This window comes from Pristiophorus japonicus, chromosome 25 (assembly GCF_044704955.1).
Source record: "Pristiophorus japonicus isolate sPriJap1 chromosome 25, sPriJap1.hap1, whole genome shotgun sequence".
Lineage (NCBI taxonomy): Eukaryota > Metazoa > Chordata > Chondrichthyes > Pristiophoridae > Pristiophorus > Pristiophorus japonicus.
In genome coordinates, this window is record NC_092001.1 from 10,287,371 (window position 1) to 10,312,040 (window position 24,670).

Sequence of the window (24,670 nt, forward strand, 5' to 3'; positions counted from 1 at the left end):
ACGTGCACAATACCGGAATCAGAGAGTGCCTGGATCGTGGGCAATGATAAGTTAACATGAGCATTAAGATTTTCAATATCATTATACATTACATGAACACATCCGGAGCTCATTGCCCAGAAATGAGGACTGAGTGTGCGGGGCAATTCCTTTCGGGGTTTAAGTTTTCTTTCAAAAAGGTGTGAGAAAGTTTTGCTTCGTTTTCTGTCGGGAAGAAATGGCTCAGTTGGGAGAGCGTTAGACTGAAGATTTAAAGGTCCCTGGTTCAATCCCGGGTTTCGGCAATATCTGGTGATTTTGCGTTTTCTTCATTTTAAGGGGAGAAGCTGGTTTGATATCGAGACAGTGCTTGAGGGAAGAGCTGTTCAGCGGTTGCGTGATACTAATTTTCGACATGATTTTTTTTAGATTCGGCGCTCTTTTTCTGTTACTTTCTATTTATACTCTGCCCAGTTTTGTATATGAAGAGTGAACAATGTTTAAGCGATGCGATGTGTTCAATTCTTATGCAGTAACTCTATCACCCAGTGTGTGCCGGATACAAAATCATCTAGGCTGGGCTTTCACGCAGCCCTGGGGCATTTTGTTGCCGGTTAAATCGGTCGTTTAGGGCGTGGTATTAATAAAGCCAAGAGCGCGGGCCCGATCCCCATATGGGCCATCCCAATTTTTCATACTTTTTATTCGGTTTTTAGTAACTTTTACAATCAAATCTTCATAACGAAACAAATCCACACGGAATCCCAAGGGATGGGAATTATTTGGAATAACAGCCATTGCTTCTTTGCCGACGGTGTGCAGAGCACAACTTTCTGTTTATACGTGTTTCTTGCTTTGCTGATAACCCCTGAACTGGAGACCTGTTTCCGTCAATGGTTATAAGCAGAACAGGCAGACAGAACGGTTCTGTCGCCTGGAGCTGGGCAAAAGGCTGAAGTTCAGGACAAAAGCACAAAATGAAATGTTCACACGGTACCGAGAGTGAAAATTCCCGGAAAAAGGAGAGAATGAAATGGATTTCAGTGGAAGCCTAGCCGCACTTAACGCTGCGATTGCGCGGACATGTCTTTGGTGTTCTCCACAACAACTGCCATTTGCTGCGAACAGTTTTCCCTGGCGCGAATGTGATGAGAATTTCGAAACAGCAAGGAGGAAAGACTGGGTTGGTCTGCTTGCTGGCACAGACGTTTGCAGCAGCTTCCCTGGTGGTCTAGTGGTTAGGATTCGGCGCTCTCACCGCCGCGGCCCGGGTTCGATTCCCGGTCAGGGAACATTGTATTTGCGGTGCTTCGAAATGCAATGATGTTCCTGAACAAGCTTGCAGCTCACCTCGCTGTTGTCGCCCCAACCATCAGCAGCGTGTCGTGATACAACAGACACTTCTGTTTTAAAATCTGCACTAAATGACAAGATCTCGCTCAACAAGTGGAACTCCAATTGCTGATAGACAACGTAAATTTTGCCAATCATGGCTATCTTTAGTCTTCCAGGTACCTATTTGCGCCACAGCACTCGGGCTTATCATCAATCAATGCATTGCCACTGTGGAAATATTCAGCATTTTAAACTTCGCAACGTGTGCAAGACTGGAATCAGGGAATGCCTGGACCATGGGCACTGATAACTTATCCTTGAGCATTCATTTGGCCTGGGCCCCTTCTATATTGAACATTGGCTCACTGCATATCAATGTTTAGCGTTCACAGGCGATTTCCAAGATCTGAATTTCCCAGCAGAGAATTCATGGAGTTTTTGATCTAACCGAGATTCACCATCACTAACGTTGATTCGCGACTGTTATCTCTCTTCATCATATCAATGCTAAGAACTGAACCTGCTTTAATTTCACCTTGGCTCGGGGTCAGTGCGGCTCAATAGGACTTTGGCCCGTCTCCCTTTCACAACGCATCAGTGCCGAGAACAGAACACGGAATTTTGCTGACATGTTATGTTCTGAAACAGTTATAAACTCTCCAGTATATTTCACTGTGTCTTCAGCACTGTGAGATCTAGCCTGGTGTGCAAACTTTGTGTCTTTATGAACACTTCAGCAGAACATTAAATGAACATATGGAACGACAATTGCTGTTTGACACTTTACGGTTTGCCAACATTTAAGTGCAGTTTGAGAACAATCACAATGATCATTATTCTTCCATGTACGTTCATGCGCGGCATCACCCTAACAAACCGAGCTTATCACAGCGCGGCTATCAGTCAATTCATTGCCAGTGCGGAAAAATGCATATTTTCAACTTAGCAACGTGCACAATACCGGAATCAGAGAGTGCCTGGATCGTGGGCAATGATAAGTTAACATGAGCATTAAGATTTTCAATATCATTATACATTACATGAACACATCCGGAGCTCATTGCCCAGAAATGAGGACTGAGTGTGCGGGGCAATTCCTTCCGGGGTTTAAGTTTTCTTTCAAAAAGGTGTGAGAAAGTTTTGCTTCGTTTTCTGTCGGGAAGAAATAGCTCAGTTGGGAGAGCGTTAGACTGAAGATTTAAAGGTCCCTGGTTCAATCCCGGGTTTCGGCAATATCTGGTGATTTTGCGTTTTCTTCATTTTAAGGGGAGAAGCTGGTTTGATATCGAGACAGTGCTTGAGGGAAGAGCTGTTCAGCGGTTGCGTGATACTAATTTTCGACATGATTTTTTTTAGATTCGGCGCTCTTTTTCTGTTACTTTCTATTTATACTCTGCCCAGTTTTGTATATGAAGAGTGAACAATGTTTAAGCGATGCGATGTGTTCAATTCTTATGCAGTAACTCTATCACCCAGTGTGTGCCGGATACAAAATCATCTAGGCTGGGCTTTCACGCAGCCCTGGGGCATTTTGTTGCCGGTTAAATCGGTCGTTTAGGGCGTGGTATTAATAAAGCCAAGAGCGCGGGCCCGATCCCCATATGGGCCATCCCAATTTTTCATACTTTTTATTCGGTTTTTAGTAACTTTTACAATCAAATCTTCATAACGAAACAAATCCACACGGAATCCCAAGGGATGGGAATTATTTGGAATAACAGCCATTGCTTCTTTGCCGACGGTGTGCAGAGCACAACTTTCTGTTTATACGTGTTTCTTGCTTTGCTGATAACCCCTGAACTGGAGACCTGTTTCCGTCAATGGTTATAAGCAGAACAGGCAGACAGAACGGTTCTGTCGCCTGGAGTTGGGCAAAAGGCTGAAGTTCAGGACAAAAGCACAAAATGAAATGTTCACACGGTACCGAGAGTGAAAATTCCCGGAAAAAGGAGAGAATGAAATGGATTTCAGTGGAAGCCTAGCCGCACTTAACGCTGCGATTGCGCGGACATGTCTTTGGTGTTCTCCACAACAACTGCCATTTGCTGCGAACAGTTTTCCCTGGCGCGAATGTGATGAGAATTTCGAAACAGCAAGGAGGAAAGACTGGGTTGGTCTGCTTGCTGGCACAGACGTTTGCAGCAGCTTCCCTGGTGGTCTAGTGGTTAGGATTCGGCGCTCTCACCGCCGCGGCCCGGGTTCGATTCCCGGTCAGGGAACATTGTATTTGCGGTGCTTCGAAATGCAATGATGTTCCTGAACAAACTTGCAGCTCACCTCGCTGTTGTCGCCCCAACCATCAGCAGCGTGTCGTGATACAACAGACACTTCTGTTTTAAAATCTGCACTAAATGACAAGATCTCGCTCAACAAGTGGAACTCCAATTGCTGATAGACAACGTAAATTTTGCCAATCATGGCTATCTTTAGTCTTCCAGGTACCTATTTGCGCCACAGCACTCGGGCTTATCATCAATCAATGCATTGCCACTGTGGAAATATTCAGCATTTTAAACTTCGCAACGTGTGCAAGACTGGAATCAGGGAATGCCTGGACCATGGGCACTGATAACTTATCCTTGAGCATTCATTTGGCCTGGGCCCCTTCTATATTGAACATTGGCTCACTGCATATCAATGTTTAGCGTTCACAGGCGATTTCCAAGATCTGAATTTCCCGGCAGAGAATTCATGGAGTTTTTGATCTAACCGAGATTCACCATCACTAATGTTGATTCGCGACTGTTATCTCTCTTCATCATATCAATGCTAAGAACTGAACCTGCTTTAATTTCACCTTGGCTCGGGGTCAGTGCGGCTCAATAGGACTTTGGCCCGTCTCCCTTTCACAACGCATCAGTGCCGAGAACAGAACACGGAATTTTGCTGACATGTTATGTTCTGAAACAGTTATAAACTCTCCAGTATATTTCACTGTGTCTTCAGCACTGTGAGATCTAGCCTGGTGTGCAAACTTTGTGTCTTTATGAACACTTCAGCAGAACATTAAATGAACATATGGAACGACAATTGCTGTTTGACACTTTACGGTTTGCCAACATTTAAGTGCAGTGTGAGAACAATCACAATGATCATTATTCTTCCATGTACGTTCATGCGCGGCATCACCCTAACAAACCGAGCTGATCACAGCGCGGCTATCAGTCAATTCATTGCCAGTGCGGAAAAATGCATATTTTCAACTTAGCACCGTGCACAATACCGGAATCAGAGAGTGCCTGGATCGTGGGCAATGATAAGTTAACATGAGCATTAAGATTTTCAATATCATTATACATTACATGAACACATCCGGAGCTCATTGCCCAGAAATGAGGACTGAGTGTGCGGGGCAATTCCTTCCGGGGTTTAAGTTTTCTTTCAAAAAGGTGTGAGAAAGTTTTGCTTCGTTTTCTGTCGGGAAGAAATAGCTCAGTTGGGAGAGCGTTAGACTGAAGATTTAAAGGTCCCGGGTTTCGGCAATATCTGGTGATTTTGCGTTTTCTTCATTTTAAGGGGAGAAGCTGGTTTGATATCGAGACAGTGCTTGAGGGAAGAGCTGTTCAGCGGTTGCGTGATACTAATTTTCGACATGATTTTTTTTAGATTCGGCGCTCTTTTTCTGTTACTTTCTATTTATACTCTGCCCAGTTTTGTATATGAAGAGTGAACAATGTTTAAGCGATGCGATGTGTTCAATTCTTATGCAGTAACTCTATCACCCAGTGTGTGCCGGATACAAAATCATCTAGGCTGGGCTTTCACGCAGCCCTGGGGCATTTTGTTGCCGGTTAAATCGGTTGTTTAGGGCGTGGTATTAATAAAGCCAAGAGCGCGGGCCCGATCCCCATATGGGCCATCCCAATTTTTCATACTTTTTATTCGGTTTTTAGTAACTTTTACAATCAAATCTTCATAACGAAACAAATCCACACGGAATCCCAAGGGATGGGAATTATTTGGAATAACAGCCATTGCTTCTTTGCCGACGGTGTGCAGAGCACAACTTTCTGTTTATACGTGTTTCTTGCTTTGCTGATAACCCCTGAACTGGAGACCTGTTTCCGTCAATGGTTATAAGCAGAACAGGCAGACAGAACGGTTCTGTCGCCTGGAGTTGGGCAAAAGGCTGAAGTTCAGGACAAAAGCACAAAATGAAATGTTCACACGGTACCGAGAGTGAAAATTCCCGGAAAAAGGAGAGAATGAAATGGATTTCAGTGGAAGCCTAGCCGCACTTAACGCTGCGATTGCGCGGACATGTCTTTGGTGTTCTCCACAACAACTGCCATTTGCTGCGAACAGTTTTCCCTGGCGCGAATGTGATGAGAATTTCGAAACAGCAAGGAGGAAAGACTGGGTTGGTCTGCTTGCTGGCACAGACGTTTGCAGCAGCTTCCCTGGTGGTCTAGTGGTTAGGATTCGGCGCTCTCACCGCCGCGGCCCGGGTTCGATTCCCGGTCAGGGAACATTGTATTTGCGGTGCTTCGAAATGCAATGATGTTCCTGAACAAACTTGCAGCTCACCTCGCTGTTGTCGCCCCAACCATCAGCAGCGTGTCGTGATACAACAGACACTTCTGTTTTAAAATCTGCACTAAATGACAAGATCTCGCTCAACAAGTGGAACTCCAATTGCTGATAGACAACGTAAATTTTGCCAATCATGGCTATCTTTAGTCTTCCAGGTACCTATTTGCGCCACAGCACTCGGGCTTATCATCAATCAATGCATTGCCACTGTGGAAATATTCAGCATTTTAAACTTCGCAACGTGTGCAAGACTGGAATCAGGGAATGCCTGGACCATGGGCACTGATAACTTATCCTTGAGCATTCATTTGGCCTGGGCCCCTTCTATATTGAACATTGGCTCACTGCATATCAATGTTTAGCGTTCACAGGCGATTTCCAAGATCTGAATTTCCCGGCAGAGAATTCATGGAGTTTTTGATCTAACCGAGATTCACCATCACTAATGTTGATTCGCGACTGTTATCTCTCTTCATCATATCAATGCTAAGAACTGAACCTGCTTTAATTTCACCTTGGCTCGGGGTCAGTGCGGCTCAATAGGACTTTGGCCCGTCTCCCTTTCACAACGCATCAGTGCCGAGAACAGAACACGGAATTTTGCTGACATGTTATGTTCTGAAACAGTTATAAACTCTCCAGTATATTTCACTGTGTCTTCAGCACTGTGAGATCTAGCCTGGTGTGCAAACTTTGTGTCTTTATGAACACTTCAGCAGAACATTAAATGAACATATGGAACGACAATTGCTGTTTGACACTTTACGGTTTGCCAACATTTAAGTGCAGTGTGAGAACAATCACAATGATCATTATTCTTCCATGTACGTTCATGCGCGGCATCACCCTAACAAACCGAGCTGATCACAGCGCGGCTATCAGTCAATTCATTGCCAGTGCGGAAAAATGCATATTTTCAACTTAGCACCGTGCACAATACCGGAATCAGAGAGTGCCTGGATCGTGGGCAATGATAAGTTAACATGAGCATTAAGATTTTCAATATCATTATACATTACATGAACACATCCGGAGCTCATTGCCCAGAAATGAGGACTGAGTGTGCGGGGCAATTCCTTCCGGGGTTTAAGTTTTCTTTCAAAAAGGTGTGAGAAAGTTTTGCTTCGTTTTCTGTCGGGAAGAAATAGCTCAGTTGGGAGAGCGTTAGACTGAAGATTTAAAGGTCCCGGGTTTCGGCAATATCTGGTGATTTTGCGTTTTCTTCATTTTAAGGGGAGAAGCTGGTTTGATATCGAGACAGTGCTTGAGGGAAGAGCTGTTCAGCGGTTGCGTGATACTAATTTTCGACATGATTTTTTTTAGATTCGGCGCTCTTTTTCTGTTACTTTCTATTTATACTCTGCCCAGTTTTGTATATGAAGAGTGAACAATGTTTAAGCGATGCGATGTGTTCAATTCTTATGCAGTAACTCTATCACCCAGTGTGTGCCGGATACAAAATCATCTAGGCTGGGCTTTCACGCAGCCCTGGGGCATTTTGTTGCCGGTTAAATCGGTTGTTTAGGGCGTGGTATTAATAAAGCCAAGAGCGCGGGCCCGATCCCCATATGGGCCATCCCAATTTTTCATACTTTTTATTCGGTTTTTAGTAACTTTTACAATCAAATCTTCATAACGAAACAAATCCACACGGAATCCCAAGGGATGGGAATTATTTGGAATAACAGCCATTGCTTCTTTGCCGACGGTGTGCAGAGCACAACTTTCTGTTTATACGTGTTTCTTGCTTTGCTGATAACCCCTGAACTGGAGACCTGTTTCCGTCAATGGTTATAAGCAGAACAGGCAGACAGAACGGTTCTGTCGCCTGGAGTTGGGCAAAAGGCTGAAGTTCAGGACAAAAGCACAAAATGAAATGTTCACACGGTACCGAGAGTGAAAATTCCCGGAAAAAGGAGAGAATGAAATGGATTTCAGTGGAAGCCTAGCCGCACTTAACGCTGCGATTGCGCGGACATGTCTTTGGTGTTCTCCACAACAACTGCCATTTGCTGCGAACAGTTTTCCCTGGCGCGAATGTGATGAGAATTTCGAAACAGCAAGGAGGAAAGACTGGGTTGGTCTGCTTGCTGGCACAGACGTTTGCAGCAGCTTCCCTGGTGGTCTAGTGGTTAGGATTCGGCGCTCTCACCGCCGCGGCCCGGGTTCGATTCCCGGTCAGGGAACATTGTATTTGCGGTGCTTCGAAATGCAATGATGTTCCTGAACAAGCTTGCAGCTCACCTCGCTGTTGTCGCCCCAACCATCAGCAGCGTGTCGTGATACAACAGACACTTCTGTTTTAAAATCTGCACTAAATGACAAGATCTCGCTCAACAAGTGGAACTCCAATTGCTGATAGACAACGTAAATTTTGCCAATCATGGCTATCTTTAGTCTTCCAGGTACCTATTTGCGCCACAGCACTCGGGCTTATCATCAATCAATGCATTGCCACTGTGGAAATATTCAGCATTTTAAACTTCGCAACGTGTGCAAGACTGGAATCAGGGAATGCCTGGACCATGGGCACTGATAACTTATCCTTGAGCATTCATTTGGCCTGGGCCCCTTCTATATTGAACATTGGCTCACTGCATATCAATGTTTAGCGTTCACAGGCGATTTCCAAGATCTGAATTTCCCGGCAGAGAATTCATGGAGTTTTTGATCTAACCGAGATTCACCATCACTAATGTTGATTCGCGACTGTTATCTCTCTTCATCATATCAATGCTAAGAACTGAACCTGCTTTAATTTCACCTTGGCTCGGGGTCAGTGCGGCTCAATAGGACTTTGGCCCGTCTCCCTTTCACAACGCATCAGTGCCGAGAACAGAACACGGAATTTTGCTGACATGTTATGTTCTGAAACAGTTATAAACTCTCCAGTATATTTCACTGTGTCTTCAGCACTGTGAGATCTAGCCTGGTGTGCAAACTTTGTGTCTTTATGAACACTTCAGCAGAACATTAAATGAACATATGGAACGACAATTGCTGTTTGACACTTTACGGTTTGCCAACATTTAAGTGCAGTGTGAGAACAATCACAATGATCATTATTCTTCCATGTACGTTCATGCGCGGCATCACCCTAACAAACCGAGCTGATCACAGCGCGGCTATCAGTCAATTCATTGCCAGTGCGGAAAAATGCATATTTTCAACTTAGCACCGTGCACAATACCGGAATCAGAGAGTGCCTGGATCGTGGGCAATGATAAGTTAACATGAGCATTAAGATTTTCAATATCATTATACATTACATGAACACATCCGGAGCTCATTGCCCAGAAATGAGGACTGAGTGTGCGGGGCAATTCCTTCCGGGGTTTAAGTTTTCTTTCAAAAAGGTGTGAGAAAGTTTTGCTTCGTTTTCTGTCGGGAAGAAATAGCTCAGTTGGGAGAGCGTTAGACTGAAGATTTAAAGGTCCCGGGTTTCGGCAATATCTGGTGATTTTGCGTTTTCTTCATTTTAAGGGGAGAAGCTGGTTTGATATCGAGACAGTGCTTGAGGGAAGAGCTGTTCAGCGGTTGCGTGATACTAATTTTCGACATGATTTTTTTTAGATTCGGCGCTCTTTTTCTGTTACTTTCTATTTATACTCTGCCCAGTTTTGTATATGAAGAGTGAACAATGTTTAAGCGATGCGATGTGTTCAATTCTTATGCAGTAACTCTATCACCCAGTGTGTGCCGGATACAAAATCATCTAGGCTGGGCTTTCACGCAGCCCTGGGGCATTTTGTTGCCGGTTAAATCGGTTGTTTAGGGCGTGGTATTAATAAAGCCAAGAGCGCGGGCCCGATCCCCATATGGGCCATCCCAATTTTTCATACTTTTTATTCGGTTTTTAGTAACTTTTACAATCAAATCTTCATAACGAAACAAATCCACACGGAATCCCAAGGGATGGGAATTATTTGGAATAACAGCCATTGCTTCTTTGCCGACGGTGTGCAGAGCACAACTTTCTGTTTATACGTGTTTCTTGCTTTGCTGATAACCCCTGAACTGGAGACCTGTTTCCGTCAATGGTTATAAGCAGAACAGGCAGACAGAACGGTTCTGTCGCCTGGAGTTGGGCAAAAGGCTGAAGTTCAGGACAAAAGCACAAAATGAAATGTTCACACGGTACCGAGAGTGAAAATTCCCGGAAAAAGGAGAGAATGAAATGGATTTCAGTGGAAGCCTAGCCGCACTTAACGCTGCGATTGCGCGGACATGTCTTTGGTGTTCTCCACAACAACTGCCATTTGCTGCGAACAGTTTTCCCTGGCGCGAATGTGATGAGAATTTCGAAACAGCAAGGAGGAAAGACTGGGTTGGTCTGCTTGCTGGCACAGACGTTTGCAGCAGCTTCCCTGGTGGTCTAGTGGTTAGGATTCGGCGCTCTCACCGCCGCGGCCCGGGTTCGATTCCCGGTCAGGGAACATTGTATTTGCGGTGCTTCGAAATGCAATGATGTTCCTGAACAAGCTTGCAGCTCACCTCGCTGTTGTCGCCCCAACCATCAGCAGCGTGTCGTGATACAACAGACACTTCTGTTTTAAAATCTGCACTAAATGACAAGATCTCGCTCAACAAGTGGAACTCCAATTGCTGATAGACAACGTAAATTTTGCCAATCATGGCTATCTTTAGTCTTCCAGGTACCTATTTGCGCCACAGCACTCGGGCTTATCATCAATCAATGCATTGCCACTGTGGAAATATTCAGCATTTTAAACTTCGCAACGTGTGCAAGACTGGAATCAGGGAATGCCTGGACCATGGGCACTGATAACTTATCCTTGAGCATTCATTTGGCCTGGGCCCCTTCTATATTGAACATTGGCTCACTGCATATCAATGTTTAGCGTTCACAGGCGATTTCCAAGATCTGAATTTCCCGGCAGAGAATTCATGGAGTTTTTGATCTAACCGAGATTCACCATCACTAACGTTGATTCGCGACTGTTATCCCTCTTCATCATATCAATGCTAAGAACTGAACCTGCTTTAATTTCACCTTGGCTCGGGGTCAGTGCGGCTCAATAGGACTTTGGCCCGTCTCCCTTTCACAACGCATCAGTGCCGAGAACAGAACACGGAATTTTGCTGACATGTTATGTTCTGAAACAGTTATAAACTCTCCAGTATATTTCACTGTGTCTTCAGCACTGTGAGATCTAGCCTGGTGTGCAAACTTTGTGTCTTTATGAACACTTCAGCAGAACATTAAATGAACATATGGAACGACAATTGCTGTTTGACACTTTACGGTTTGCCAACATTTAAGTGCAGTGTGAGAACAATCACAATGATCATTATTCTTCCATGTACGTTCATGCGCGGCATCACCCTAACAAACCGAGCTGATCACAGCCCGGCTATCAGTCAATTCATTGCCAGTGCGGAAAAATGCATATTTTCAACTTAGCAACGTGCACAATACCGGAATCAGAGAGTGCCTGGATCGTGGGCAATGAAAAGTTAACATGAGCATTAAGATTTTCAATATCATTATACATTACATGAACACATCCGGAGCTCATTGCCCAGAAATGAGGACTGAGTGTGCGGGGCAATTCCTTCCGGGGTTTAAGTTTTCTTTCAAAAAGGTGTGAGAAAGTTTTGCTTCGTTTTCTGTCGGGAAGAAATAGCTCAGTTGGGAGAGCGTTAGACTGAAGATTTAAAGGTCCCTGGTTCAATCCCGGGTTTCGGCAATATCTGGTGATTTTGCGTTTTCTTCATTTTAAGGGGAGAAGCTGGTTTGATATCGAGACAGTGCTTGAGGGAAGAGCTGTTCAGCGGTTGCGTGATACTAATTTTCGACATGATTTTTTTTAGATTCGGCGCTCTTTTTCTGTTACTTTCTATTTATACTCTGCCCAGTTTTGTATATGAAGAGTGAACAATGTTTAAGCGATGCGATGTGTTCAATTCTTATGCAGTAACTCTATCACCCAGTGTGTGCCGGATACAAAATCATCTAGGCTGGGCTTTCACGCAGCCCTGGGGCATTTTGTTGCCGGTTAAATCGGTCGTTTAGGGCGTGGTATTAATAAAGCCAAGAGCGCGGGCCCGATCCCCATATGGGCCATCCCAATTTTTCATACTTTTTATTCGGTTTTTAGTAACTTTTACAATCAAATCTTCATAACGAAACAAATCCACACGGAATCCCAAGGGATGGGAATTATTTGGAATAACAGCCATTGCTTCTTTGCCGACGGTGTGCAGAGCACAACTTTCTGTTTATACGTGTTTCTTGCTTTGCTGATAACCCCTGAACTGGAGACCTGTTTCCGTCAATGGTTATAAGCAGAACAGGCAGACAGAACGGTTCTGTCGCCTGGAGTTGGGCAAAAGGCTGAAGTTCAGGACAAAAGCACAAAATGAAATGTTCACACGGTACCGAGAGTGAAAATTCCCGGAAAAAGGAGAGAATGAAATGGATTTCAGTGGAAGCCTAGCCGCACTTAACGCTGCGATTGCGCGGACATGTCTTTGGTGTTCTCCACAACAACTGCCATTTGCTGCGAACAGTTTTCCCTGGCGCGAATGTGATGAGAATTTCGAAACAGCAAGGAGGAAAGACTGGGTTGGTCTGCTTGCTGGCACAGACGTTTGCAGCAGCTTCCCTGGTGGTCTAGTGGTTAGGATTCGGCGCTCTCACCGCCGCGGCCCGGGTTCGATTCCCGGTCAGGGAACATTGTATTTGCGGTGCTTCGAAATGCAATGATGTTCCTGAACAAGCTTGCAGCTCACCTCGCTGTTGTCGCCCCAACCATCAGCAGCGTGTCGTGATACAACAGACACTTCTGTTTTAAAATCTGCACTAAATGACAAGATCTCGCTCAACAAGTGGAACTCCAATTGCTGATAGACAACGTAAATTTTGCCAATCATGGCTATCTTTAGTCTTCCAGGTACCTATTTGCGCCACAGCACTCGGGCTTATCATCAATCAATGCATTGCCACTGTGGAAATATTCAGCATTTTAAACTTCGCAACGTGTGCAAGACTGGAATCAGGGAATGCCTGGACCATGGGCACTGATAACTTATCCTTGAGCATTCATTTGGCCTGGGCCCCTTCTATATTGAACATTGGCTCACTGCATATCAATGTTTAGCGTTCACAGGCGATTTCCAAGATCTGAATTTCCCGGCAGAGAATTCATGGAGTTTTTGATCTAACCGAGATTCACCATCACTAACGTTGATTCGCGACTGTTATCTCTCTTCATCATATCAATGCTAAGAACTGAACCTGCTTTAATTTCACCTTGGCTCGGGGTCAGTGCGGCTCAATAGGACTTTGGCCCGTCTCCCTTTCACAACGCATCAGTGCCGAGAACAGAACACGGAATTTTGCTGACATGTTATGTTCTGAAACAGTTATAAACTCTCCAGTATATTTCACTGTGTCTTCAGCACTGTGAGATCTAGCCTGGTGTGCAAACTTTGTGTCTTTATGAACACTTCAGCAGAACATTAAATGAACATATGGAACGACAATTGCTGTTTGACACTTTACGGTTTGCCAACATTTAAGTGCAGTGTGAGAACAATCACAATGATCATTATTCTTCCATGTACGTTCATGCGCGGCATCACCCTAACAAACCGAGCTGATCACAGCCCGGCTATCAGTCAATTCATTGCCAGTGCGGAAAAATGCATATTTTCAACTTAGCAACGTGCACAATACCGGAATCAGAGAGTGCCTGGATCGTGGGCAATGAAAAGTTAACATGAGCATTAAGATTTTCAATATCATTATACATTACATGAACACATCCGGAGCTCATTGCCCAGAAATGAGGACTGAGTGTGCGGGGCAATTCCTTCCGGGGTTTAAGTTTTCTTTCAAAAAGGTGTGAGAAAGTTTTGCTTCGTTTTCTGTCGGGAAGAAATAGCTCAGTTGGGAGAGCGTTAGACTGAAGATTTAAAGGTCCCTGGTTCAATCCCGGGTTTCGGCAATATCTGGTGATTTTGCGTTTTCTTCATTTTAAGGGGAGAAGCTGGTTTGATATCGAGACAGTGCTTGAGGGAAGAGCTGTTCAGCGGTTGCGTGATACTAATTTTCGACATGATTTTTTTTAGATTCGGCGCTCTTTTTCTGTTACTTTCTATTTATACTCTGCCCAGTTTTGTATATGAAGAGTGAACAATGTTTAAGCGATGCGATGTGTTCAATTCTTATGCAGTAACTCTATCACCCAGTGTGTGCCGGATACAAAATCATCTAGGCTGGGCTTTCACGCAGCCCTGGGGCATTTTGTTGCCGGTTAAATCGGTCGTTTAGGGCGTGGTATTAATAAAGCCAAGAGCGCGGGCCCGATCCCCATATGGGCCATCCCAATTTTTCATACTTTTTATTCGGTTTTTAGTAACTTTTACAATCAAATCTTCATAACGAAACAAATCCACACGGAATCCCAAGGGATGGGAATTATTTGGAATAACAGCCATTGCTTCTTTGCCGACGGTGTGCAGAGCACAACTTTCTGTTTATACGTGTTTCTTGCTTTGCTGATAACCCCTGAACTGGAGACCTGTTTCCGTCAATGGTTATAAGCAGAACAGGCAGACAGAACGGTTCTGTCGCCTGGAGTTGGGCAAAAGGCTGAAGTTCAGGACAAAAGCACAAAATGAAATGTTCACACGGTACCGAGAGTGAAAATTCCCGGAAAAAGGAGAAAATGAAATGGATTTCAGTGGAAGCCTAGCCGCACTTAAAGCTGCGATTGCGCGGACATGTCTTTGGTGTTCTCCACAACAACTGCCATTTGCTGCGAACAGTTTTCCCTGGCGCGAATGTGATGAGAATTTCGAAACAGCAAGGAGGAAAGACTGGGTTGGTCTGCTTGCTGGCACAGACGTTTGCAGCAGCTTCCCTGGTGGTCTAGTGGTTAGGATTCGGCGCTCTCACCGCCGCGGCCCGGGTTCGATTCCCGGTCAGGGAACATTGTATTTGCGGTGCTTCGAAATGCAATGATGTTCCTGAACAAGCTTGCAGCTCACCTCGCTGTTGTCGCCCCAACCATCAGCAGCGTGTCGTGATACAACAGACACTTCTGTTTTAAAATCTGCACTAAATGACAAGATCTCGCTCAACAAGTGGAACTCCAATTGCTGATAGACAACGTAAATTTTGCCAATCATGGCTATCTTTAGTCTTCCAGGTACCTATTTGCGCCACAGCACTCGGGCTTATCATCAATCAATGCATTGCCACTGTGGAAATATTCAGCATTTTAAACTTCGCAACGTGTGCAAGACTGGAATCAGGGAATGCCTGGACCATGGGCACTGATAACTTATCCTTGAGCATTCATTTGGCCTGGGCCCCTTCTATATTGAACATTGGCTCACTGCATATCAATGTTTAGCGTTCACAGGCGATTTCCAAGATCTGAATTTCCCGGCAGAGAATTCATGGAGTTTTTGATCTAACCGAGATTCACCATCACTAACGTTGATTCGCGACTGTTATCTCTCTTCATCATATCAATGCTAAGAACTGAACCTGCTTTAATTTCACCTTGGCTCGGGGTCAGTGCGGCTCAATAGGACTTTGGCCCGTCTCCCTTTCACAACGCATCAGTGCCGAGAACAGAACACGGAATTTTGCTGACATGTTATGTTCTGAAACAGTTATAAACTCTCCAGTATATTTCACTGTGTCTTCAGCACTGTGAGATCTAGCCTGGTGTGCAAACTTTGTGTCTTTATGAACACTTCAGCAGAACATTAAATGAACATATGGAACGACAATTGCTGTTTGACACTTTACGGTTTGCCAACATTTAAGTGCAGTGTGAGAACAATCACAATGATCATTATTCTTCCATGTACGTTCATGCGCGGCATCACCCTAACAAACCGAGCTGATCACAGCGCGGCTATCAGTCAATTCATTGCCAGTGCGGAAAAATGCATATTTTCAACTTAGCAACGTGCACAATACCGGAATCAGAGAGTGCCTGGATCGTGGGCAATGATAAGTTAACATGAGCATTAAGATTTTCAATATCATTATACATTACATGAACACATCCGGAGCTCATTGCCCAGAAATGAGGACTGAGTGTGCGGGGCAATTCCTTCCGGGGTTTAAGTTTTCTTTCAAAAAGGTGTGAGAAAGTTTTGCTTCGTTTTCTGTCGGGAAGAAATAGCTCAGTTGGGAGAGCGTTAGACTGAAGATTTAAAGGTCCCTGGTTCAATCCCGGGTTTCGGCAATATCTGGTGATTTTGCGTTTTCTTCATTTTAAGGGGAGAAGCTGGTTTGATATCGAGACAGTGCTTGAGGGAAGAGCTGTTCAGCGGTTGCGTGATACTAATTTTCGACATGATTTTTTTTAGATTCGGCGCTCTTTTTCTGTTACTTTCTATTTATACTCTGCCCAGTTTTGTATATGAAGAGTGAACAATGTTTAAGCGATGCGATGTGTTCAATTCTTATGCAGTAACTCTATCACCCAGTGTGTGCCGGATACAAAATCATCTAGGCTGGGCTTTCACGCAGCCCTGGGGCATTTTGTTGCCGGTTAAATCGGTCGTTTAGGGCGTGGTATTAATAAAGCCAAGAGCGCGGGCCCGATCCCCATATGGGCCATCCCAATTTTTCATACTTTTTATTCGGTTTTTAGTAACTTTTACAATCAAATCTTCATAACGAAACAAATCCACACGGAATCCCAAGGGATGGGAATTATTTGGAATAACAGCCATTGCTTCTTTGCCGACGGTGTGCAGAGCACAACTTTCTGTTTATACGTGTTTCTTGCTTTGCTGATAACCCCTGAACTGGAGACCTGTTTCCGTCAATGGTTATAAGCAGAACAGGCAGACAGAACGGTTCTGTCGCCTGGAGCTGGGCAAAAGGCTGAAGTTCAGGACAAAAGCACAAAATGAAATGTTCACACGGTACCGAGAGTGAAAATTCCCGGAAAAAGGAGAGAATGAAATGGATTTCAGTGGAAGCCTAGCCGCACTTAACGCTGCGATTGCGCGGACATGTCTTTGGTGTTCTCCACAACAACTGCCATTTGCTGCGAACAGTTTTCCCTGGCGCGAATGTGATGAGAATTTCGAAACAGCAAGGAGGAAAGACTGGGTTGGTCTGCTTGCTGGCACAGACGTTTGCAGCAGCTTCCCTGGTGGTCTAGTGGTTAGGATTCGGCGCTCTCACCGCCGCGGCCCGGGTTCGATTCCCGGTCAGGGAACATTGTATTTGCGTTGCTTCGAAATGCAATGATGTTCCTGAACAAGCTTGCAGCTCACCTCGCTGTTGTCGCCCCAACCATCAGCAGCGTGTCGTGATACAACAGACACTTCTGTTTTAAAATCTGCACTAAATGACAAGATCTCGCTCAACAAGTGGAACTCCAATTGCTGATAGACAACGTAAATTTTGCCAATCATGGCTATCTTTAGTCTTCCAGGTACCTATTTGCGCCACAGCACTCGGGCTTATCATCAATCAATGCATTGCCACTGTGGAAATATTCAGCATTTTAAACTTCGCAACGTGTGCAAGACTGGAATCAGGGAATGCCTGGACCATGGGCACTGATAACTTATCCTTGAGCATTCATTTGGCCTGGGCCCCTTCTATATTGAACATTGGCTCACTGCATATCAATGTTTAGCGTTCACAGGCGATTTCCAAGATCTGAATTTCCCAGCAGAGAATTCATGGAGTTTTTGATCTAACCGAGATTCACCATCACTAACGTTGATTCGCGACTGTTATCTCTCTTCATCATATCAATGCTAAGAACTGAACCTGCTTTAATTTCACCTTGGCTCGGGGTCAGTGCGGCTCAATAGGACTTTGGCCCGTCTCCCTTTCACAACGCATCAGTGCCGAGAACAGAACACGGAATTTTGCTGACATGTTATGTTCTGAAACAGTTATAAACTCTCCAGTATATTTCACTGTGTCTTCAGCACTGTGAGATCTAGCCTGGTGTGCAAACTTTGTGTCTTTATGAACACTTCAGCAGAACATTAAATGAACATATGGAACGACAATTGCTGTTTGACACTTTACGGTTTGCCAACATTTAAGTGCAGTGTGAGAACAATCACAATGATCATTATTCTTCCATGTACGTTCATGCGCGGCATCACCCTAACAAACCGAGCTGATCACAGCGCGGCTATCAGTCAATTCATTGCCAGTGCGGAAAAATGCATATTTTCAACTTAGCAACGTGCACAATACCGGAATCAGAGAGTGCCTGGATCGTGGGCAATGATAAGTTAACATGAGCATTAAGATTTTCAATATCATTATACATTACATGAACACATCCGGAGCTCATTGCCCAGAAATGAGGACTGAGTGTGCGGGGCAATTCCTTTCGGGGTTTAAGTTTTCTTTCAAAAAGGTGTGAGAAAGTTTTGCTTCGTTTTCTGTCGGGAAGAAATGGCTCAGTTGGGAGAGCGTTAGACTGAAGATTTAAAGGTCCCTGGTTCAATCCCGGGTTTCGGCAATATCTGGTGATTTTGCGTTTTCTTCATTTTAAGGGGAGAAGCTGGTTTGATATCGAGACAGTGCTTGAGGGAAGAGCTGTTCAGCGGTTGCGTGATACTAATTTTCGACATGATTTTTTTTAGATTCGGCGCTCTTTTTCTGTTACTTTCTATTTATACTCTGCCCAGTTTTGTATATGAAGAGTGAACAATGTTTAAGCGATGCGATGTGTTCAATTCTTATGCAGTAACTCTATCACCCAGTGTGTGCCGGATACAAAATCATCTAGGCTGGGCTTTCACGCAGCCCTGGGGCATTTTGTTGCCGGTTAAATCGGTCGTTTAGGGCGTGGTATTAATAAAGCCAAGAGCGCGGGCCCGATCCCCATATGGGCCATCCCAATTTTTCATACTTTTTATTCGGTTTTTAGTAACTTTTACAATCAAATCTTCATAACGAAACAAATCCACACGGAATCCCAAGGGATGGGAATTATTTGGAATAACAGCCATTGCTTCTTTGCCGACGGTGTGCAGAGCACAACTTTCTGTTTATACGTGTTTCTTGCTTTGCTGATAACCCCTGAACTGGAGACCTGTTTCCGTCAATGGTTATAAGCAGAACAGGCAGACAGAACGGTTCTGTCGCCTGGAGTTGGGCAAAAGGCTGAAGTTCAGGACAAAAGCACAAAATGAAATGTTCACACGGTACCGAGAGTGAAAATTCCCGGAAAAAGGAGAGAATGAAATGGATTTCAGTGGAAGCCTAGCCGCACTTAACGCTGCGATTGCGCGGACATGTCTTTGGTGTTCTCCACAACAACTGCCATTTGCTGCGAACAGTTTTCCCTGGCGCGAATGTGATGAGAATTTCGAAACAGCAAGGAGGAAAGACTGGGTTGGTCTGCTTGCTGGCACAGACGTTTGCAGCAGCTTCCCTGGTGGTCTAGTGGTTAGGATTCGGCGCTCTCACCGCCGCGGCCCGGGTTCGATTCCCGGTCAGGGAACATTGTATTTGCGGTGCTTCGAAATGCAATGATGTTCCTGAACAAGCTTGCAGCTCACCTCGCTGTTGTCGCCCCAACCATCAGCAGCGTGTCGTGATACAACAGACACTTCTGTTTTAAAATCTGCACTAAATGACAAGATCTCGCTCAACAACTGGAACTCCAATTGCTGATAGACAACGTAAATTTTGCCAATCATGGCTATCTTTAGTCTTCCAGGTACCTATTTGCGCCACAGCACTCGGGCTTATCATCAATCAATGCATTGCCACTGTGGAAATATTCAGCATTTTAAACTTCGCAACGTGTGCAAGACTGGAATCAGGGAATGCCTGGACCATGGGCACTGATAACTTATCCTTGAGCATTCATTTGGCCTGGGCCCCTTCTATATTGAACATTGGCTCACTGCATATCAATGTTTAGCGTTCACAGGCGATTTCCAAGATCTGAATTTCCCGGCAGAGAATTCATGGAGTTTTTGATCTAACCGAGATTCACCATCACTAACGTTGATTCGCGACTGTTATCTCTCTTCATCATATCAATGCTAAGAACTGAACCTGCTTTAATTTCACCTTGGCTCGGGGTCAGTGCGGCTCAATAGGACTTTGGCCCGTCTCCCTTTCACAACGCATCAGTGCCGAGAACAGAACACGGAATTTTGCTGACATGTTATGTTCTGAAACAGTTATAAACTCTCCAGTATATTTCACTGTGTCTTCAGCACTGTGAGATCTAACCTGGTGTGCAAACTTTGTGTCTTTATGAACACTTCAGCAGAACATTAAATGAACATATGGAACGACAATTGCTGTTTGACACTTTACGGTTTGCCAACATTTAAGTGCAGTGTGAGAACAATCACAATGATCATTATTCTTCCATGTACGTTCATGCGCGGCATCACCCTAACAAACCGAGCTGATCACAGCGCGGCTATCAGTCAATTCATTGCCAGTGCGGAAAAATGCATATTTTCAACTTAGCAACGTGCACAATACCGGAATCAGAGAGTGCCTGGATCGTGGGCAATGATAAGTTAACATGAGCATTAAGATTTTCAATATCATTATACATTACATGAACACATCCGGAGCTCATTGCCCAGAAATGAGGACTGAGTGTGCGGGGCAATTCCTTCCGGGGTTTAAGTTTTCTTTCAAAAAGGTGTGAGAAAGTTTTGCTTCGTTTTCTGTCGGGAAGAAATAGCTCAGTTGGGAGAGCGTTAGACTGAAGATTTAAAGGTCCCTGGTTCAATCCCGGGTTTCGGCAATATCTGGTGATTTTGCGTTTTCTTCATTTTAAGGGGAGAAGCTGGTTTGATATCGAGACAGTGCTTGAGGGAAGAGCTGTTCAGCGGTTGCGTGATACTAATTTTCGACATGATTTTTTTTAGATTCGGCGCTCTTTTTCTGTTACTTTCTATTTATACTCTGCCCAGTTTTGTATATGAAGAGTGAACAATGTTTAAGCGATGCGATGTGTTCAATTCTTATGCAGTAACTCTATCACCCAGTGTGTGCCGGATACAAAATCATCTAGGCTGGGCTTTCACGCAGCCCTGGGGCATTTTGTTGCCGGTTAAATCGGTCGTTTAGGGCGTGGTATTAATAAAGCCAAGAGCGCGGGCCCGATCCCCATATGGGCCATCCCAATTTTTCATACTTTTTATTCGGTTTTTAGTAACTTTTACAATCAAATCTTCATAACGAAACAAATCCACACGGAATCCCAAGGGATGGGAATTATTTGGAATAACAGCCATTGCTTCTTTGCCGACGGTGTGCAGAGCACAACTTTCTGTTTATACGTGTTTCTTGCTTTGCTGATAACCCCTGAACTGGAGACCTGTTTCCGTCAATGGTTATAAGCAGAACAGGCAGACAGAACGGTTCTGTCGCCTGGAGTTGGGCAAAAGGCTGAAGTTCAGGACAAAAGCACAAAATGAAATGTTCACACGGTACCGAGAGTGAAAATTCCCGGAAAAAGGAGAGAATGAAATGGATTTCAGTGGAAGCCTAGCCGCACTTAACGCTGCGATTGCGCGGACATGTCTTTGGTGTTCTCCACAACAACTGCCATTTGCTGCGAACAGTTTTCCCTGGCGCGAATGTGATGAGAACTTCGAAACAGCAAGGAGGAAAGACTGGGTTGGTCTGCTTGCTGGCACAGACGTTTGCAGCAGCTTCCCTGGTGGTCTAGTGGTTAGGATTCGGCGCTCTCACCGCCGCGGCCCGGGTTCGATTCCCGGTCAGGGAACATTGTATTTGCGGTGCTTCGAAATGCAATGATGTTCCTGAACAAGCTTGCAGCTCACCTCGCTGTTGTCGCCCCAACCATCAGCAGCGTGTCGTGATACAACAGACACTTCTGTTTTAAAATCTGCACTAAATGACAAGATCTCGCTCAACAAGTGGAACTCCAATTGCTGATAGACAACGTAAATTTTGCCAATCATGGCTATCTTTAGTCTTCCAGGTACCTATTTGCGCCACAGCACTCGGGCTTATCATCAATCAATGCATTGCCACTGTGGAAATATTCAGCATTTTAAACTTCGCAACGTGTGCAAGACTGGAATCAGGGAATGCCTGGACCATGGGCACTGATAACTTATCCTTGAGCATTCATTTGGCCTGGGCCCCTTCTATATTGAACATTGGCTCACTGCATATCAATGTTTAGCGTTCACAGGCGATTTCCAAGATCTGAATTTCCCGGCAGAGAATTCATGGAGTTTTTGATCTAACCGAGATTCACCATCACTAACGTTGATTCGCGACTGTTATCTCTCTTCATCATATCAATGCTAAGAACTGAACCTGCTTTAATTTCACCTTGGCTCGGGGTCAGTGCGGCTCAATAGGACTTTGGCCCGTCTCCCTTTCACAACGCATCAGTGCCGAGAACAGAACACGGAATTTTGCTGACATGTTATGTTCTGAAACAGTTATAACTCTCCAGTATATTTCACTGTGTCTTCAGCACTGTGAGATCTAGCCTGGTGTGCAAACTTTGTGTCTTTATGAACACTTCAGCAGAACATTAAATGAACATATGGAACGACAATTGCTGTTTGACACTTTACGGTTTGCCAACATTTAAGTGCAGTGTGAGAACAATCACAATGATCATTATTCTTCCATGTACGTTCATGCGCGGCATCACCCTAACAAACCGAGCTGATCACAGCGCGGCTATCAGTCAATTCATTGCCAGTGCGGAAAAATGCATATTTTCAACTTAGCAACGTGCACAATACCGGAATCAGAGAGTGCCTGGATCGTGGGCAATGATAAGTTAACATGAGCATTAAGATTTTCAATATCATTATACATTACATGAACACATCCGGAGCTCATTGCCCAGAAATGAGGACTGAGTGTGCGGGGCAATTCCTTCCGGGGTTTAAGTTTTCTTTCAAAAAGGTGTGAGAAAGTTTTGCTTCGTTTTCTGTCGGGAAGAAATAGCTCAGTTGGGAGAGCGTTAGACTGAAGATTTAAAGGTCCCTGGTTCAATCCCGGGTTTCGGCAATATCTGGTGATTTTGCGTTTTCTTCATTTTAAGGGGAGAAGCTGGTTTGATATCGAGACAGTGCTTGAGGGAAGAGCTGTTCAGCGGTTGCGTGATACTAATTTTCGACATGATTTTTTTTAGATTCGGCGCTCTTTTTCTGTTACTTTCTATTTATACTCTGCCCAGTTTTGTATATGAAGAGTGAACAATGTTTAAGCGATGCGATGTGTTCAATTCTTATGCAGTAACTCTATCACCCAGTGTGTGCCGGATACAAAATCATCTAGGCTGGGCTTTCACGCAGCCCTGGGGCATTTTGTTGCCGGTTAAATCGGTCGTTTAGGGCGTGGTATTAATAAAGCCAAGAGCGCGGGCCCGATCCCCATATGGGCCATCCCAATTTTTCATACTTTTTATTCGGTTTTTAGTAACTTTTACAATCAAATCTTCATAACGAAACAAATCCACACGGAATCCCAAGGGATGGGAATTATTTGGAATAACAGCCATTGCTTCTTTGCCGACGGTGTGCAGAGCACAACTTTCTGTTTATACGTGTTTCTTGCTTTGCTGATAACCCCTGAACTGGAGACCTGTTTCCGTCAATGGTTATAAGCAGAACAGGCAGACAGAACGGTTCTGTCGCCTGGAGTTGGGCAAAAGGCTGAAGTTCAGGACAAAAGCACAAAATGAAATGTTCACACGGTACCGAGAGTGAAAATTCCCGGAAAAAGGAGAGAATGAAATGGATTTCAGTGGAAGCCTAGCCGCACTTAACGCTGCGATTGCGCGGACATGTCTTTGGTGTTCTCCACAACAACTGCCATTTGCTGCGAACAGTTTTCCCTGGCGCGAATGTGATGAGAATTTCGAAACAGCAAGGAGGAAAGACTGGGTTGGTCTGCTTGCTGGCACAGACGTTTGCAGCAGCTTCCCTGGTGGTCTAGTGGTTAGGATTCGGCGCTCTCACCGCCGCGGCCCGGGTTCGATTCCCGGTCAGGGAACATTGTATTTGCGGTGCTTCGAAATGCAATGATGTTCCTGAACAAGCTTGCAGCTCACCTCGCTGTTGTCGCCCCAACCATCAGCAGCGTGTCGTGATACAACAGACACTTCTGTTTTAAAATCTGCACTAAATGACAAGATCTCGCTCAACAAGTGGAACTCCAATTGCTGATAGACAACGTAAATTTTGCCAATCATGGCTATCTTTAGTCTTCCAGGTACCTATTTGCGCCACAGCACTCGGGCTTATCATCAATCAATGCATTGCCACTGTGGAAATATTCAGCATTTTAAACTTCGCAACGTGTGCAAGACTGGAATCAGGGAATGCCTGGACCATGGGCACTGATAACTTATCCTTGAGCATTCATTTGGCCTGGGCCCCTTCTATATTGAACATTGGCTCACTGCATATCAATGTTTAGCGTTCACAGGCGATTTCCAAGATCTGAATTTCCCGGCAGAGAATTCATGGAGTTTTTGATCTAACCGAGATTCACCATCACTAACGTTGATTCGCGACTGTTATCTCTCTTCATCATATCAATGCTAAGAACTGAACCTGCTTTAATTTCACCTTGGCTCGGGGTCAGTGCGGCTCAATAGGACTTTGGCCCGTCTCCCTTTCACAACGCATCAGTGCCGAGAACAGAACACGGAATTTTGCTGACATGTTATGTTCTGAAACAGTTATAAACTCTCCAGTATATTTCACTGTGTCTTCAGCACTGTGAGATCTAGCCTGGTGTGCAAACTTTGTGTCTTTATGAACACTTCAGCAGAACATTAAATGAACATATGGAACGACAATTGCT

The 24,670-nt window shown here is 44.7% G+C and overlaps 19 non-coding genes across 19 annotated transcripts; all 19 read left to right on the forward strand.

Annotated features, from left to right (window-relative positions):
* The first annotated feature begins 206 nt into the window (after positions 1–206).
* trnaf-gaa (transfer RNA phenylalanine (anticodon GAA)) lies at positions 207–284 on the forward strand. The gene has a single exon. It is a non-coding gene; the product is annotated as a tRNA-Phe (tRNA).
* Positions 285–1,199: 915 nt separating this feature from the next.
* trnae-cuc (transfer RNA glutamic acid (anticodon CUC)) lies at positions 1,200–1,271 on the forward strand. The gene has a single exon. It is a non-coding gene; the product is annotated as a tRNA-Glu (tRNA).
* Positions 1,272–2,468: 1,197 nt separating this feature from the next.
* trnaf-gaa (transfer RNA phenylalanine (anticodon GAA)) lies at positions 2,469–2,546 on the forward strand. The gene has a single exon. It is a non-coding gene; the product is annotated as a tRNA-Phe (tRNA).
* A 915-nt stretch (positions 2,547–3,461) lies between these two features.
* On the forward strand, positions 3,462–3,533 carry trnae-cuc (transfer RNA glutamic acid (anticodon CUC)). The gene has a single exon. It is a non-coding gene; the product is annotated as a tRNA-Glu (tRNA).
* A 2,178-nt stretch (positions 3,534–5,711) lies between these two features.
* On the forward strand, positions 5,712–5,783 carry trnae-cuc (transfer RNA glutamic acid (anticodon CUC)). The gene has a single exon. It is a non-coding gene; the product is annotated as a tRNA-Glu (tRNA).
* Positions 5,784–7,961: 2,178 nt separating this feature from the next.
* Positions 7,962–8,033, forward strand: trnae-cuc (transfer RNA glutamic acid (anticodon CUC)). Its single transcript has one exon. It is a non-coding gene; the product is annotated as a tRNA-Glu (tRNA).
* A 2,178-nt stretch (positions 8,034–10,211) lies between these two features.
* trnae-cuc (transfer RNA glutamic acid (anticodon CUC)) lies at positions 10,212–10,283 on the forward strand. Its single transcript has one exon. It is a non-coding gene; the product is annotated as a tRNA-Glu (tRNA).
* A 1,197-nt stretch (positions 10,284–11,480) lies between these two features.
* On the forward strand, positions 11,481–11,558 carry trnaf-gaa (transfer RNA phenylalanine (anticodon GAA)). Its single transcript has one exon. It is a non-coding gene; the product is annotated as a tRNA-Phe (tRNA).
* A 915-nt stretch (positions 11,559–12,473) lies between these two features.
* Positions 12,474–12,545, forward strand: trnae-cuc (transfer RNA glutamic acid (anticodon CUC)). The gene has a single exon. It is a non-coding gene; the product is annotated as a tRNA-Glu (tRNA).
* Positions 12,546–13,742: 1,197 nt separating this feature from the next.
* Positions 13,743–13,820, forward strand: trnaf-gaa (transfer RNA phenylalanine (anticodon GAA)). The gene has a single exon. It is a non-coding gene; the product is annotated as a tRNA-Phe (tRNA).
* A 915-nt stretch (positions 13,821–14,735) lies between these two features.
* On the forward strand, positions 14,736–14,807 carry trnae-cuc (transfer RNA glutamic acid (anticodon CUC)). The gene has a single exon. It is a non-coding gene; the product is annotated as a tRNA-Glu (tRNA).
* Positions 14,808–16,004: 1,197 nt separating this feature from the next.
* Positions 16,005–16,082, forward strand: trnaf-gaa (transfer RNA phenylalanine (anticodon GAA)). Its single transcript has one exon. It is a non-coding gene; the product is annotated as a tRNA-Phe (tRNA).
* Positions 16,083–16,997: 915 nt separating this feature from the next.
* Positions 16,998–17,069, forward strand: trnae-cuc (transfer RNA glutamic acid (anticodon CUC)). Its single transcript has one exon. It is a non-coding gene; the product is annotated as a tRNA-Glu (tRNA).
* Positions 17,070–18,266: 1,197 nt separating this feature from the next.
* Positions 18,267–18,344, forward strand: trnaf-gaa (transfer RNA phenylalanine (anticodon GAA)). Its single transcript has one exon. It is a non-coding gene; the product is annotated as a tRNA-Phe (tRNA).
* Positions 18,345–19,259: 915 nt separating this feature from the next.
* On the forward strand, positions 19,260–19,331 carry trnae-cuc (transfer RNA glutamic acid (anticodon CUC)). Its single transcript has one exon. It is a non-coding gene; the product is annotated as a tRNA-Glu (tRNA).
* A 1,197-nt stretch (positions 19,332–20,528) lies between these two features.
* trnaf-gaa (transfer RNA phenylalanine (anticodon GAA)) lies at positions 20,529–20,606 on the forward strand. The gene has a single exon. It is a non-coding gene; the product is annotated as a tRNA-Phe (tRNA).
* A 915-nt stretch (positions 20,607–21,521) lies between these two features.
* Positions 21,522–21,593, forward strand: trnae-cuc (transfer RNA glutamic acid (anticodon CUC)). The gene has a single exon. It is a non-coding gene; the product is annotated as a tRNA-Glu (tRNA).
* Positions 21,594–22,789: 1,196 nt separating this feature from the next.
* On the forward strand, positions 22,790–22,867 carry trnaf-gaa (transfer RNA phenylalanine (anticodon GAA)). The gene has a single exon. It is a non-coding gene; the product is annotated as a tRNA-Phe (tRNA).
* Positions 22,868–23,782: 915 nt separating this feature from the next.
* On the forward strand, positions 23,783–23,854 carry trnae-cuc (transfer RNA glutamic acid (anticodon CUC)). The gene has a single exon. It is a non-coding gene; the product is annotated as a tRNA-Glu (tRNA).
* Positions 23,855–24,670: the final 816 nt, after the last annotated feature.